The sequence below is a fragment of the Ochotona princeps genome, chromosome X (assembly GCF_030435755.1).
Source record: "Ochotona princeps isolate mOchPri1 chromosome X, mOchPri1.hap1, whole genome shotgun sequence".
Classification (NCBI taxonomy): Eukaryota; Metazoa; Chordata; class Mammalia; order Lagomorpha; family Ochotonidae; genus Ochotona; species Ochotona princeps.
In genome coordinates, this window is record NC_080865.1 from 7,030,147 (window position 1) to 7,046,600 (window position 16,454).

Here is a 16,454-nt window from a genome sequence, read left to right on the forward strand (position 1 = left end):
TTAATGAATTTCTGCCATTTGGGACACTTTCAGCAATTATTTCACTGAACAGATTTTCTATGCCTTTCTCTTTATATTTTCTTTCTGTAACATCTATAATGTATATATTTGTGCATCATAAGTCTTAAAATATGCTTCATTCTTTCTAATTTTTATTTTAGTTTTTTTTATTTTTTTTAAATAACTTTCAAGTTATTTTAAATTATTTGCCTTGGAGTGGCTTATTTCTGAGATCAGATAAGATCGGGCGCATTGAGGGTGGTATGGCCGTAGACGGAGTGGCTTATTTCTAAAGATCAATCCTCAAATGCATAAATTCTTTCCTCTGCCAACTCAATTCTGCTGTTGAGGTTGAACCATATTTTAAATTCAATTTGTTGTTATTTTAAATTTAATTTCTTACTCATATCATGAATTGTCATTGTGATCTGTTGATAGCAAGCTATTATGTTTATTTAGAAGCATCTTTTTATACTGATTGTGTTTTTACAATGGTTTTTGTGAACATTATGGATCAGATGTTTCTATCAATTCCGTAAGGTGGCTTTTTGCATGAAAGATCTGCTGCTGCTTATGCTTCCTATGTTTTTTGATATTCCTGAGTACACCTGTCCATTTATTTACTCATATTTAGGATGTTTTGGGGTCACTGTTTCTTCAGATAAATGCTTTCTCTCTTCTCCATCACTGACTCTCTTACTCCTTATGTTCGTCTACTTGACAGTGTTCCCACAAGACCTAGCTGAAGGTGTTTTGAGAGAAGATAGGCAAATGAGGATAGAACAGAGGGACCTGAAGAGTTTCAAGTTGCACACAGCTAAATTCTGGACAAAGGCTCAGTCACTGGGTCCTCTAGCCTGTCGTTGAATTCCTGAGTGAATATTTCAGTTCAGTTATTGCATTTTTCACCTCCATAATTTCTACTTTGTTGTTTTTGTAGTTTCTAGTAATATGCTGCTATTCTGACTTTGTCCATTTATAATATTTCTGATTTTATTATTTATCTATTTTATCTTTTAACTTTTTAATAATTTGTTAGGACAGTTATTTCAAATTCTTTTTCATGCAGCTCTAGGATCAGTTTCTGGTATTTTGTTTGTTTCTTTGGGTGAAATATGCTGCCCTGCTTCTTTGTGTTTCCTGTGATTATTTTTTTTTTGAAGTTTAAATAAGCAAATACCGCTTCCATTTCATACAGACTAGCTTCATGCAAGGAAAGACCTTCGATCGATCCATGTAGAGATCTTAATCCGAAATCTTTTGGGAAGATTTGTCTTCTCTGGCCTTGGGTGTGTACACTTAATTGTTTTTCAAATTCTCTAAGCAGTTGTGTCCCTGCTTCATTTCAGAACTTCATTTATCTCTTGCTCATCTTTGCTATCTACCTATGGAACTGAAGTTCTGTATGCTGCAGTGTTTGTCTCTATTTTCAGCAAGTGCCAAACTTTGCCACCAATTCTATCAGTGCTCTGAGTAAAGCAAGACAGAAATGATACACAGGTCAGCCTCTAGGTAATGCAAATGCTGGGTACACAGTCTACTCCTCTGTTTATATCCCATAGGAGACACCTTGGTATGGCATATTTCCTGTTGGATATGTCACATTTTGGCGAGCATGAGGAAGGGCACAGAAAGATATGCAAAATGTTGGAAATTTTCTAACATCTTTCACTAGAGTCATTTCTTGATTTTGTATTAGTCTGGATATTGAAGATTATCACCTTGTCCCTATAGTCCTCATGAAGTTGTGTTGCTTTGTTTATTGTTGGCTCTTTCACTGAGGACAAACAAGTGCCTGGAGCTTACTATTCTGCCTCCCATGGTGTGTCATTTTCAAACTTTTATTTCATGTCTTTTGAGCTTACAAATCTGTACTTCTAGACATGTTAACTCCAACCCCAGCTTCCACAACGTCTATGCATACCATACAATATATTGTGAAATTTACTGAATATTTAGAAGTTTATTAGAAAGAATTACATAAAACATCTAGAGAGCTTTCTGTCATCTCCATGGCTTTGTTTGTCCCCTTTTAGCTTTCTTCAATCCCCTTCTTTTCTGGTACAGCAAAATAAACTCATGTTGTATAATTATCATACAGATCCATTAAGAACTCATCATTTATCTCAAGGAGTGAGAGAAAGGCAGAGGAAGAAGGCTGGAGAGAATTCGGCAAATATTTATTGTCTCTGGTGTGCCATTTCCTTATTCAATGTTCTCCAGAAATATAAAACAGAACATGCAAGTGTCCTTGACCTTTGAATTTTATTTTTAGTATCAGAAGCACTGTATTAAAACTAAATTTGAAAAATAACTACAGTATATAGAATGTGGCAATATAAATGCTAAAGGGAAAAGAGAAATAAAGGGAAAAGGATCCAAACAGTTTGGGATGCTCGTTGACACAAATACTTCAGTGTGAAGGGACTGGTCATGCAAGTATATTATAGAAGAATATTCCTGGTATTACAGACAGTTGGGCAATCATTGCAAGTGGGAGCAAGCCTGGTATATTTAAGCACCTGGAATGAATATGATCTGTCTTCAGAAGAGTAAGTGAGAGAGTAAAGTAATGAGATCAGAGAAGTGATGACTGAATCTTGTTGGATCTTAGAGATCACTCCAAGGACGCATTTTTATACAAAAACTTGAAAACAAATATGGAAGAGTTGTGAGTGGGGGAATAGCATGAGATTTTAACAGGACTCCTTTGATGCTATATGGAAAAGAAACTATGTGAGACAGAGTGAAAGCAGAATGCACTGGTCCACATGAAGAATCGTGGGATGGGGCTTGTAACCAGAGTGGTAATGACATAATAAGTAGGAAGTTGTAAATATATCTTAAAGAGAGAACCAAAGTATTTTCCTGACAGTTTGATGTGAATATTAGACACAAAATAAAGACATGCTTAATTAATCCATTCACTTGACCTTGATTGACCAATTTTAGTTGTTTTCATTGATCGATGTGATTTATTGAAGAGTGATTTAATTTAAAATAAATGTGTGCCCCAATCAGATTGCCCAAAACATTTTTTACAGATCTGGAAACAATGATTCAAAGGTTCATCTGGAAACACAAAAAACCACGAATAGCTAGAACCATTCTCAAGAACAGGAAGTTAGCAGGGGGAATCACAGTCCCAGACCTCTGGACACACTATAGGGCAGTGGTTATCAAAACAGCCTGGTACTGGCACAAAGATAGAGAGGAAGATCAATGGAGCAGAATAGAAACACCAGAAGGGAACCCACACAGATACAGCCAAATAATCTTTGACAAAAAGACAAACGACAATCCAGGCAAATGGGAAGGTCTGTTCAATAAATGCTGTTGGGACAACTGGCTGATAGCCTGCAGAAACAAAAAGATAGACCCACATCTCTCACCATACACTAAGATCAGATCTAAATGGATAACAGATCTAAACCTACATCCAGAAACCTTCAAACTTTTGGAAGAAAATGTCGGAAATACTCTACAAGATCTAGGGGTAGATTCCGACTTCCTAAAAAGGACACCAAAGGCAATAGCAATCAAAACCAGAATAAACAAATGGGACCTCATCAAACTAAGAAGCTTCTGTACAGCGAAGGAAACAATCAACAAAGTAAAAAAGCAACCCACAAAATTGGAGAAGATCTTCGCGCACTACATAGGCTATAGAGGGCTAATCTCCAGAATATACAAAGAACTACAAAACAACCAAAATGTCAAAACAAACAAGCCACTCAAGAAATGGGCATGGGAAATGGGCAAACACTTCACAAAGGAACAAACCCAAATGGCAAATAAACATATGAAAAAATGCTCAAGTTCCCTGGCAATAAGGGAAATCCAAATTAAAACATCAATGAGGTACCACCTAACGCCAGTAAGACTGGCCCACATGAATAAAAGCACCAACGACACTTGTTGGCGAGGTTGCGGGGAAAAGGGAACCCTACTCCACTGCTGGTGGGGCTGCAGGCTGGTACAGCCTCTCTGGAAATCAGTATGGAGAACATTCAAACAACTCAAAATCGACATACCATATGATCCAGCAATAGCATTCCTAGGAATATACCCAAAACACCTGCTTTATGAGAAGCCAAGATGCACTCCTATGCTCATAGCAGCACAATCAGTAATTGCAAAAACATGAAAGCAACCGAAATGCCCATCAGCAGAAGACTGGATAAGAAAGCTATGGTTCATCTACTCCATGGAATACTACTCAGCTATTTAAAAAAACAAAATGCAGTTCTTTGTGACCAAATGGGCCCAACTGGAAACCATAATGCTAAGGGGAAATGAGCCAATCCCAAAAGGTCAGATACCACATGTTTGCCTTAATTTAAGAGGATATGATGTTATGTAAAACATGTTATGTTATGTATATTATGTTATATGTTGTGTATAAACTAAAACTGAATTGACAATGAGGTGATCACAGAAGATGGTTAAGAAACTGCAATTGTTTTTAACATAGTGGTTACTCAATACTATAACTATTAATTACACAACGAAGTTAATTGTTGCTGAGGGTATGCTGGAGCCTTTAATTGATGGGGTTGATAATCTGATGGTTCTGCCCTCGGACCGGACAGGGTCTCCCCAAGAAGCTGAGGAACTAGACTGGACTATAAGATGTTGGACTCTGTGTTTGGTTTATGCTTGCAAAGAGGGAATCTCAACTGTACTTGATCAGTGGATATGCAACAAGGTGGAATATTCCACATGGGGGGAGGGCGGGGGGAGGGGTAGGGTGATTCCCAGTTCCAACAAAACTGTATCACATAATACAATGTAATCAATGAATAAAAAAATAATAAAATAAAATAAATGTGTGTGTCTAAAACTATAGTGATGCTTATTTCGACTATTTTTATTCCTCATTTCATGAACTACCTTTAAAAAGATTTGTTTATTTGAAAGAGATACAGAAAGGAGAGGGTGAGAGAGAGAGACTCAACCGATCTTCCGTCTATTGATTCACTCCTCAAATGGCTACAGCAGCCCAGCCCAAAGCCAGGTGCTTGGAACTTCTTCTCAGTCTCCCACATAGATAGCAGGGATCGAAGTACTTGAGCTATCCCCTTGCTGCTTTGCCAAGCTCATTAGCAGGGAGTTAGATTGAAAGTAGAGCATCCAGTACTTCAACCATGGTGTTTATGGGATGCTCGGGTTCTCATCAATGGCTTAACCCTCTTAACCAACAGAGCCCTTCCATTACATATTTTACAATGTCCTGAGTTGAATATAAATTGCTTCTATAATTTTTTAAAAGTAAATATGTTTAAAAGTAAAACAATACTAAATAACTTATTTTTGAAATACAGAACTGGCAAGCTTTTAGACAGAATAGTGGCTAGTGTTGACAATAATGCAATAAAACTTGCATTCACACATAAACGTAGCACTATGAATAGGTACAACTCTTCTGGAGAGAAGTATATATAGGACAGTGCCTGAAAGGTTCATGTAGTCACGTATCAATGATTATACTTTCAATACCTAACTGTGAGAAAATAACCAAAAATTATTTTTAGGGGTGGCATTGTGGTATATCAGGTTAAGCCACCATTTGCAACACCAGTATCCCATACTGGAGAACCAATTCAAACCCCCAGCTAACCTGCTGCCAATCCAACTTCCTGCTAATACACCTGGTAGTCCAAGTACTTGGATTCCTATCAGCTACATGAGGCGCCTTGACAGAACTCCTGGCTTAAGGGTTTGGCCTCCTCCTCGTCCCAATTGTTATAGTTATTTGAGGAGTAAACACTTGATGAAAGATATCTGTCTCTCTCTCTCTCTCTGCATTTTAAATAAATAATTTTTTCTAAGCTTAATACTTAGAAACAAAAATATTCATTTCATATGTAATAATAAATTGGAAAAATACTTAAAAGTCTAATAACATGAGACTCAACAAAGTACTCTTCTGTTTACAGAAACATGATCTTTTAGGAATTAGAAATAGAATAAAAATAAAAATAAGAATTATGAATAGATAAGAAAAACAATCATTACTTAAGGAATAAAATGAGACACACAAGAAACCCAAAGAGTTGTCTGTGGATGTGGGAAGCTCACGCCTCTGCCATTAATATGGAAAACACTGGCCTGTAGTTAGTAGCTAACTAATGACAGCATATTCTGTGTACGAAAGAACTGTGCAGGAAGAAGGGAGGTGGTCTGTGCAGAATCTGAAAGGAACATCAAAGCAAAATAGCAACAAGGAAGGAAGGAAGGAAAGAAGGAAGGAAGGAAGGAAGGAAGGAAGGAAGACTGGAATTTGTAACCAGAGATTTCCTTTAAAGGCTGTGTATATGGAATCTCTAAACCCAAGAATGCCAACCACTGAGATGAGTAATCATCTCCTCTTACTCAGAGACCAAGGCCTCCAAGCTGTCTATGAATATTTTCCATTACCAGGAGGCAAGGTATACAATGGTGAATCCCAGCCAGACAACATCAGTCTGCTTTTAAGGCACAGGCTTGTGTTTCACTCCTTAGTCTTCTGTGAATGTGATTGCATTGGATCAGCCTTGTTGGATTTGAACTTTGCTGAGTGTCTACAACCTGAAACTTGGCAATATATAAGATTTGTCACAGGTTAGATACTCGAAGAATCTATCTGTCTCTCAAAAGAAATCTCTGTGAGGACCTCGAAGATACATAAGGCCTATGGCAAGTATTTCCTGAGTGTCACCTCAGCTTTAGGGCTGTGTAAACAGAAAAGCCAAGAGAAAACACATAATGAGGATGGCAGTTATTTAGTGGTCACCAACTGGTTCCACAAGACCACCTCCCTTGTGAATCTCCTGAATTGTCTCTACATTATCTAGAGGCTCAGTCATGGTGCCTTTTGGGGTATGATGACAGATACCAAGGAGGGCAAAACTTGTATATTACTGCAGGATCTGTGATGGAGCTTGGGTTCCTCCTACTGAGCCTGGCAGGTGCATGTCTGCATGCCTGCATTGCGTCCAAGAAGCTGAGGTGCAGGTCCTTTGGCTGAAGCAGACGAGGCCACAACAGGTGAGCCTGGGTCTTGCAGCTCAGACACAGGATCTGCCCTGCAGCCCTGAGATGAGGCACCCTCTCCTCCGTGAGTGACTGGTCTCCCTCACTCTGACAACTGTCACAAACAAGCAAGCTTTGGGTTCTAGGAAGCCTGGGCCTGTGTTCTGTGCTCAGCAGGTCACAGGGAGCACCCCTGCCTGACAGCCCCAGCCCAGCCCATGCGTTGGGGTGCTCCAAGCTGTGGGCAGGGGGCCTCAGGGTGCACACACTGTTCCCAAGATGAAGCCTCTTTGCCAATGCTGACGGCAGAACCTTGCCCTCGAGGCCTGGCTGGGGTCCACAGGAGTGGCCAGGGTGATCAGGGCTCCTGTGTCTGAGCACGGCAGGTTCACAGGTGATGTGGGTCCTGCTTTCGTCCAGGACTGGAGCCTGCGCCGGCTGCAGTGCTGCGAGACAGGCTGGCTGACTGCTGTAGTACAGTCCTACAGCTCCCCGTGGGCCGAGGGCTGTGGGAGCCCACTGGGGTCCTTCGACTTTTCTGACTTCTTTTACATTAATTTCTTTTTTTATTATTGTTTTTTTTGATACAGTTTAGTTGGTGCTGGAGTCTTCCTTCCTCCTTCCCCAATTTCTCTTCCCTTCCCCCTGCCAGTCATTTCGTTGTGAGTTCATTCTTGTATTCCAGGGCAATCTCAAAAGGTCAGATATCATATGTTTGCTCTAATATAAGATAATATGATGTCAAATCTAAGGGTATTACATGTGAATTTTACCTTTTGCCACTTGCTACTTAGTTGTACCTTTTGTAATAAGATCTTGTGACGTAATTTACTAATCAACAATCCATAAGAGACTGATTGTTTATAATTACGTGAGGTGATCAACGTCCCTTTTTTCACTGTTATTGGTACTGCCCATAAATAATGAAGATATAGTTCTCTGACTCTTGAACATGCAGAGCACAGCACATGGGTCCCACCCAGTGACACCACTGCTGTGCTCCCAGGAGGAATACAGGCCTCCAAGAGGCAGAAGATGATACACAGATGTGAGTTGACTCAAACTGATACTTTTCCAAAACCCAAATCTGATACTTAGTGCGTTTCACATTCCTTCTGGCATCCACTCCTGCCAGGAGTCCACATATGAATGAAAGGACCACAGCACTTGGTCCCCAAGGGCCAACATCAATTCTGCCTGGTTGGATGACTTTCCTCATCTGTTGCATAGCAACCTCCCCTGTCAGCTGCCTGTTTTTCCTCAGCACTTCCTCTGTAAAGTGTCTGCAGTGAGACGTGATCAGACTCAGGAAAGGAGGTCTGAAACACCATTTTGTTGCCCTCGACTTCCATATCTGCATCTCCACTGCTATAAATGCTGGACCCATAATCCAACTGCCCGCTTTCACTTTATAGTTGGATAGCTCTTGATGCACTATAATTTAGCATGTCTCAAAGTGACCTCTCACAGTGTTTCTTCACACACGTTGTGCTCCTTCACTTGACTTCTACAACTTGGTACCACCGATGTGCGTTCAGACTCTCAATCCAGAAATGTACGAGTCTTCCATCACCACTCCTTTTCCCTCATGTCCTTTCCCGCATTCCAACTAGCATCAAATTCTGACAATTCTATCTCAAATATACATTAACATCGCTATCATCTCAGCACAAGCCTTTAGTACCTGTCTAACCTGTCCTACTGAAGGAGTTTCATTATTTGCTTCCCTGTTTGATGTGTTTTTCCTGCTATGGTCAGTACACCCCCTCAAGCAACTTAAACAGACATCTTACAGGACATAAAAGCCCACCAATTCCGTCCTTAAATCTCTCTATTGCTTCTCCCTTGCAATTATGGTGAGAGACTCTTGATCCTGGCCAACCAATGATTTGGACCAGACTCTTAACGTTCTTCTGTTTTCTTCATTTCCATTACTCACTGCTACTTCAAAATTTTTTCTTCAATGGGAAATTAATTCTTCAGTAAGAATTTATGCTTTTTGGCTGACACAATTTATGAATTTAAGTACTTTTATTAAAGTGACATGCTTATTGATGTCTGCACTTCTAACTAAAATTCTGGCACTTGCTATAAAAATGTACCCTTGTGACAAATATTCTGGCACTACCCCTCATTCCAATAAGAAAGCTTCATGTAAGCACCTCTTCCTCATATTTGGGATTTCTGAGAGTCCTTTTGTTAAACTGCTGTCCTGACAAGGCTTGTCTGCAGTCTCCCCATCTCTTTCTAAACTCTGTTTTGAACTTACTTCATCCTTACCTTACATTGTGTCTATTCCGACTCATTTTGTTAGAAACGCATTATTTCTATTCTTTACTTATCTGACTCTTTAAACATCCTACAAAAATCAGGTGAATATTTTCTCAGAATAACCTACCTCACTTAATGTGTCTGTTCCAGTCATGTCTTGGTCACAACAGTGTCAGTATACAACCCTGTTTTCCTAGAATAGTACTGATTTGTGGCAGACTTCAGAAGTTTACATGCCACCCCTATTCATACATAAAAGTGGTACAATTTAATAAAATTGTATGATGAATTCTAAGTAGAGAATCTACCCTGAGGGGATGGGGATAGAAATAAGGCAGAGAGAAGGAAAAGGATTGATGGTCGGATGGAGCAAATGTTTAAGGTTAGTGAAAAGACACTTGAAAAGAAGAGACTTAGGAAGAACAACAAAGATTGAGAACAGGAGATAAAGAGCTAACTACAGAGAAAACAGAAAGAGACGAGCTGAAGAGTAAGCAGCAGGAAAGGAACAAAGAAGGATAATGGCTGAGATAAAATCACAACCTTAACTGCAAATGGGTTTATTAAGGTCTCTCAGCTGGAGTGAAAGCATGAAATGATCCTATTTTTTCTAGTAATTACTCTCCATCTAGGAAAGTTGGAAAAATTTCATTTACATTTGTGAACTGGCCAAATTCTGTAAGTTATAGGTGATATCATAATTAGAATGATCTCATATTGATTTTCATGTGATAGTTTCACTTATTTTGCAATTTCATGTTTGGACCCAATGTAAACCTCGGATCTCATTGCCTAGTCCAGCTCATGCCAGACCAGGGCATGACTTAGACCTCATAGTGTGCAAAAAGAGCTGGAGAAACCAAGGAAGTCAAGAATTATATATTTATTCCTCCTCCCACTATTTATTTCTTTCTTTATTTCTTTATTTATTTTGTTCTTCCTCTAGATGCTGGCATTCCCCTCCATAGTGTGGTGGCAAATAGAAAGATGATAAGAAGCAGACATGTAAATCTTTATGCAACTGACAACTTTTCAATACCACTCTAAGTGACATAATTCCTTTCTCAAATCATGTCAAGAGCTTAACCCAAATACGTTATATTTATATCATTGCTTTATTGATGAGAAGCTCAACCGTAAAGTAGCTTCACTAAGAAACACATTTATAAGATTTGGTCACCACACCGCTCCTGACCTCCAGTTGATGGCTTTCACAGGGCACCACCCTATCATGTGTGCCTCTTAGCTACCCATGTTCATATAATCACAGTACTAGAAAATCTAGAGTCTTCTGGCCCAGCATGATAGCCTAGCAGCTAAAGTCCTCATCTTGCATGCGTCGAGATCCCTTATGCATGCAGGTTCTAGTCCTGATGGTCCTGTTTCCCATCCAGCTCCCTACACGTGGCCTGAGAAAGCAGTTGAGGACGGCCCAAAGCCTTGGGACCCTGCACCAGCGTGGGAGACCCAGAAGAGGCTCTGGGCTCCTGGCTTCACATCAGCTCAGCTCCAGGCGTTGCAGCCACTTGGGGAGTGAATCAGTGAAGATCTTCCTTTCTGTATCTCCTTCTGAATAAATCTTTAGATAAAAGAAAAAGAAAAAACTGTAGTGTTCAATATCCTTTCAATTACCACTGCTGACTGACAGTCCTAAACTTCCATCTACCAAGCAATTCTCATGATGGTATCCTTTTCCTAATTTTCTTATCTATTATTCAGGTAGTATTTGAAGAGATCAGTAAGCTCATATATTGTCAGATATACAACAGAATAAATAGGTATCTTATTCATAGAGGAATTTCTAATTGTTATTATGGTGTTGATTTCAAATATAATTTTGTTGTGGCCAATGACCATACACTTGCTAAACTTTTACATCTATGAAATCTATAGTAATGAACACATTTTTGTTCCTGTTATTGGTCTTTTCAATTTTCTCTTTCTTTGTCCATTTTTTTCTTTATTTTCTGTTTAATTATTTGAGAGAGGTGAGAAAGGGAGGGGGAGAGAGAGAGAGAGAGAGAGCGCTCTTTTGTGACTTATTCCACAGACTCCTGCAACGCTAGGTGCTGGCTCAGACTAAAGCTAAGAGCCAGGAGCTCAGTCTGGGTTTGTCACATAGGTAGCAGGGGTCCCAACTTGATCCACCTGCTGCTTTACAGGGTGCACAATAGCAGGAAATCAGAATTGAAAGTACAGTCAAGACTCTAACCCAAGTCCCCTGAGAGAGGATATGTGTATTGTAAGCACCTCCTTGACCACTGCACCAAATGAATACCCTGAGACAAACATTCGACCATTAAATTACTTTGCTATTATTGATCTGATTCCTATCCTAGTTCTGTTCCTATTACCTTCCATCTATTTACTTTGAATTTAATTTTCTCTTTGTTGGCTTTTATTTTTTTTAAGATTTATTTTTATTCAAAAGGCAGATTTACAGAGACAGAGACCTTTCATCAGCTAGTTCATTCTCCAAATGGTCACAGTGGTGTTGCTGAGCCAATTCAAAACCAGAAGCCAGGGCCCAAGAGCTTCTTCAGGGTCTCCCGTGTAAGTTCCAGGGCCCAAGAACTTGAGCCATCTTCTGTTTCCTTCCTAGGTCATACGCAGGGAACTGGAGCCAAAGTGGAACAGCTGGGACTGGAACCGGAACTCATATTGAAATTCCAGTGTTGCAGACAGAGGACTAGAGACCACAGTGCTGGCCCTTCTTTTGCTAGCTTTTAAACATGAAAATATAGATGATGGAGTGCAAGTTTCTACTTTTTTTAAGATTTATTTATTTTTATTGGAAAGACAGGTTTACAGATGAAAGGAGAGAAAAAGATCTTCAGGCCACTGGTTCACTCGCTAAACGGCCACAACAGCTGGAGCGGAGCTGATCTGCATCAGGGGCCAGGAACTTCTTCCAGCACCTCTCCCACATGGTGCAGAGACCTAAGGCTTTGGGCCATCCTCTACTGCGTCCCAGCCCATTAGCAGAACTGGATGGGAAGTGGTACAGCCGGGACCTGAACTGACACACATATGGGATCCTGGCATTTTGCAAGGGGGCCACTACACTGGGCCTTCTGCTTTTCTAATATAAGCATTTAAAACTATAAATTTCACTTTATACTTTCCTCTAGCTGTACTTCATGCATTTTGATATGTTGTTATTACTTGAAATTCACTTCAAAATATATTCTAATTTTCTTGACATTTAATCTAAAATTTCACATATACATATTTCGAAATATTTATAATTATTTCTATGTATTTTATGTTTTTTATTTTAAATTTAATGTTGTTGTGGCCAGAGTATATACAGTGTAAGTTTTGAGCGTTTGATATTTATGGACATACATTTTTTAATGTTTATTGATTTCATCCATTTGGGAGTAACATACACACACATAGAGACAGTAACACACACAGTAACATGCACATACACAAAGAGAGAGCTGAAGAATCAGAGAGACCTTCACTTCATTGATTCACTCCCCAAATGGTTCCAACAGCCAGGTCTGGACCAGGTCAAGGCCTGGAGCCAGATCTGGTTCTCACATCTGAGTTTTAGGGGCCCAGTCCTTGAGCCCCTTCTGCTTACCAGGATGCTTTAACAGGAAAGTGGCTAGGAAGTATTGGTGCAGGACTAGAACTCACATTCCAATATTGGATAAGGGCAAATCAAGTGGCAATTTAACCAAGTGCACTATAAAGCCCTCCCCATAGACATAGAATGGTCTATCTTGGTGGAAGTTACATGTGTCCTGGAAAATAATATGAATTCTTCAGTTATTAAGTGTAGCGCTATGTAAAATATCAAAAAATTAATTTTGCTAATAGTGCTATCAATATACTCTAAATCCTTACTGATTTTTGTTTAGTTCTATTAATTATATTAATGTAATAAAATAATTAATTCTGATTGTGGATATGTCTCATTGTCCCTTTAGATTTATCTGTATTTGTCTAATGAATTTTGAAGTATTTTGCATGCATACATATGTATACATGTTTATTAACTCAGCGTATGCTTCTGCCCCGGTACTGGAGCTAAACATCAAATTGTTAGTAGTTTTCAGATATAGAGCAATGGACTACCACGAAAACTTCCTAGTATCCCAGAAGCAGCCAATTAGGAGGTCAGAAAGTAGCTTAGATTATGCAGAAGACAATGTACAAAGGGAAAAGGATGGGGAAATGTACCTGTTCCTCACTCATTACACTCACTATTCTTCAAGAAACTGATGTCACCAGCTTGGCACCTAACGTTTGTACCCCATATTTTTCAGAGGATTGACGATGTCTAAGGAAACTCCTCTCCTGAGACAAAGACACGCAGGATGTCGCCCAGCAATACACAGCAGTGCTGTTCAGTGAGGAAGAGGCTGTTGAGACTGGAGCATTCATGGAGAATGCTTTGTCATAAGAGAAATTGGCTCCCACTCCAGACACCTAGATCGCTAATGTCTGGACAGAAACTGATCTGATTATAGAAACCTCAAGGTCATGTGTCAGTAAAGAGTTTTTTGCTTATATCTCACAGTACCAAATCTAAAAGCTGGTGTAAAAATGTTGAATATCAAGTTTTAATCACAGTGCAAGTTGACCGCGTTTTCAGGTTGACAAGATACAGCTGGTACAGTCAGAAAATAAATGATAGGAAGTGTAGTGGCTTCACAAATACACTGTTATATGTTCATTTGCTTTTTAAAAGTCAAACACTTTAAGACATTATAAAGGCAATAGCATAGTTATATCACATTGAAATATCAATAATTACTGTTGATGTAAGAAAGAGACTTCATAAAGAAGGTATTTTACACTTCACTTGAAGCGATAAGACACTGATAGCCGTATAAACCGTGATGATGTGTGTGACTACTGCAATAGCTAATGCAACTATCAAAAAAAAGGGGGGCTCGCTTTAACCTCAAAAATAGTAAAAACAAATCAAATGTTCACATAACCAACAGGAAGAAGACACAGAATCATTTCTCTCTATTTCTTTCCCCAGCAACTCTGCCTTTCAAACAAATGAATTAATTTTTAAAAAGAAAAAGAAAAAAATAGAAATAAAATATAATAGATGTTAAAATACCAGGCTTAAACCTAACATAGCAACAACTGTTTTAAATGTAGGTTATACTTGTACACTAATGAAAGGGACTGGTAGTACGAATTTTCCCAATATACTAGCCTCAAGGCATTCACCTCATTGTACTTCCAATACTGTGTTAAATACGAGTAGTAATAGTGGGCACACTTGCCTTGTATTAAATATATTTTCAAGATATATTTATTTTAATTGCAAAGGCAGATCAAATTCACTGAGAAAAGGAGGGACAAGAAAGATCTTCCATCCACTGGTTCACTCCCAAATGGCCACAAAAGCTGGAGCTGAGCCAATCCGAAGCCATGAGCTAGGAGCTTCTTCTGGATCTCCCACGCGGGTATAAGGTCCTGAGGCTTTGGACCATCCTCTACTGCTTTCCCAGGCCATCAGCAGTGAGCTGGATGGAAGTGGAGTAGCCAAGACAAGAACCTGTGCCAATACAGGATCCCAGGACTTGCAAGGTTGAGGATTTAGGCACTGAGCCATCACGCAGAGCCTAAATAAAGGAAAAGGAAAGCAGGTGGTTAACCTGTGGTTAAGACACACATGTTGAAGTACATAGATTGGAATCCCAATTCTGGCTCTTCATTCAGGCTTCCTGCTTAAGATCCTATGAGGCTGTGGTGAGATTCAAGCGCCTGAGTTTCCATCATTCCTGTGGGAGACCTAGATGTATCTATAGCTCCTCCTAGCTTTGGCCCCAGCCCAACCTCAGTCCTGCAGGCGTGTGGGTGGGAAGTTAACCAACAGATGGCAGCACTTTCTCACTCCCTGGCGCTGGCGCTCTTTCCCTCTCTGTCTTTTCCCTGAATAAGCAAAATAAATAAATAAATAAATAAATAAATAAATAAATAAATAAATAAATAAATCCCAGAGGGAAAAAAAATTCCCACTTTTCCAATCAATTATTGTGTTATTTGAGTTTTTTTCACAAATGGGCTTGATTATGTTGCCAAACTTTCCTTCCTCAACTGCTGAGTTTTTAAGTCAAGTTTTGCCAAATGCTTTTTCTGCATCAGTCAAGATGATTATGTGGTTTTTTAAGTCATTTTTTCTATTGATAAAATGTAGCTTATTAATTTGTTTGCATGTGAAACCAGCCTTGTATACCAAGGATAATTTTCAGTGATCATATTTGTATGATTTTTGATTATGAATTCAATTTCCTACTTATTAAGGGGTTTTGCATCAGAGTTCATCAGAGATACTGATTTACATTTTTCTTGTATTGCTTTGTAGGCTTAGAAATTAAGGTGAATCTGACCTCATGAGATAGGTTTGAAACTATTCCCTCTAGCTCTTTTTCTGTTTTGGAAGAGAGTAATAAGTCTTCTTTTCAATGCTTGGTAGAATTCAGCTTTGGAGAAACATCTAGTCCTCACTTTTGTTAGGAGGCATTTGAATTATACTTCAGTCTCTGTGTTTACTATAAGAATGTTCAAGCTTTCTATTTCTTCCTGATTCAACCTTGCTATGTTTTATTTTTCTGAAAGTTTATCCAGGGCCATCACTATGGCTATATCAAAAGGAGTAAAGCTACTGCCTGCGATGCCAGTGTCTGAAATTGGGAACTGGTTCCAATCTAGGCTGCTCCGCTTCTGATGCAGCTCCTTGTTCCAGAACATGGAAAAGCTGCAGAAGATGGCTTAATTTCTTGGACTTCTGGCAGCCAAGTGGGAGATCTGGAAGAAGCCTTTGGCTCCTTGCTTCAGTGTGGTCCAACCTTGGCCCAGCCCTGGCTGTTGCTGTCATTTGGGGAGTGAACCAGCAGATGGAAGATTCTTCATTTTTTTTCTTTTTTTTTTTTTTTTTTTTTTTTTTTTAGCTTTCCCTCTCTGTAACTCTGCCTTTAAAAACAAATAAATAAAATTACATCAATTTCCTCTAGGCTATCCAATTTGCTGACATATAATTATAAAAGTCCTTTATCATGCTCTTTATTTTGGACATATTGGCTATAATGTCTCCAGTTTCATTTCTGAATTGTCTTGTCTCTTTTTTTTCTTATTTAATCCAACTAACAACTTTCAATTTTGTTTATTTTTTCAGAATAGCAACTCTTATT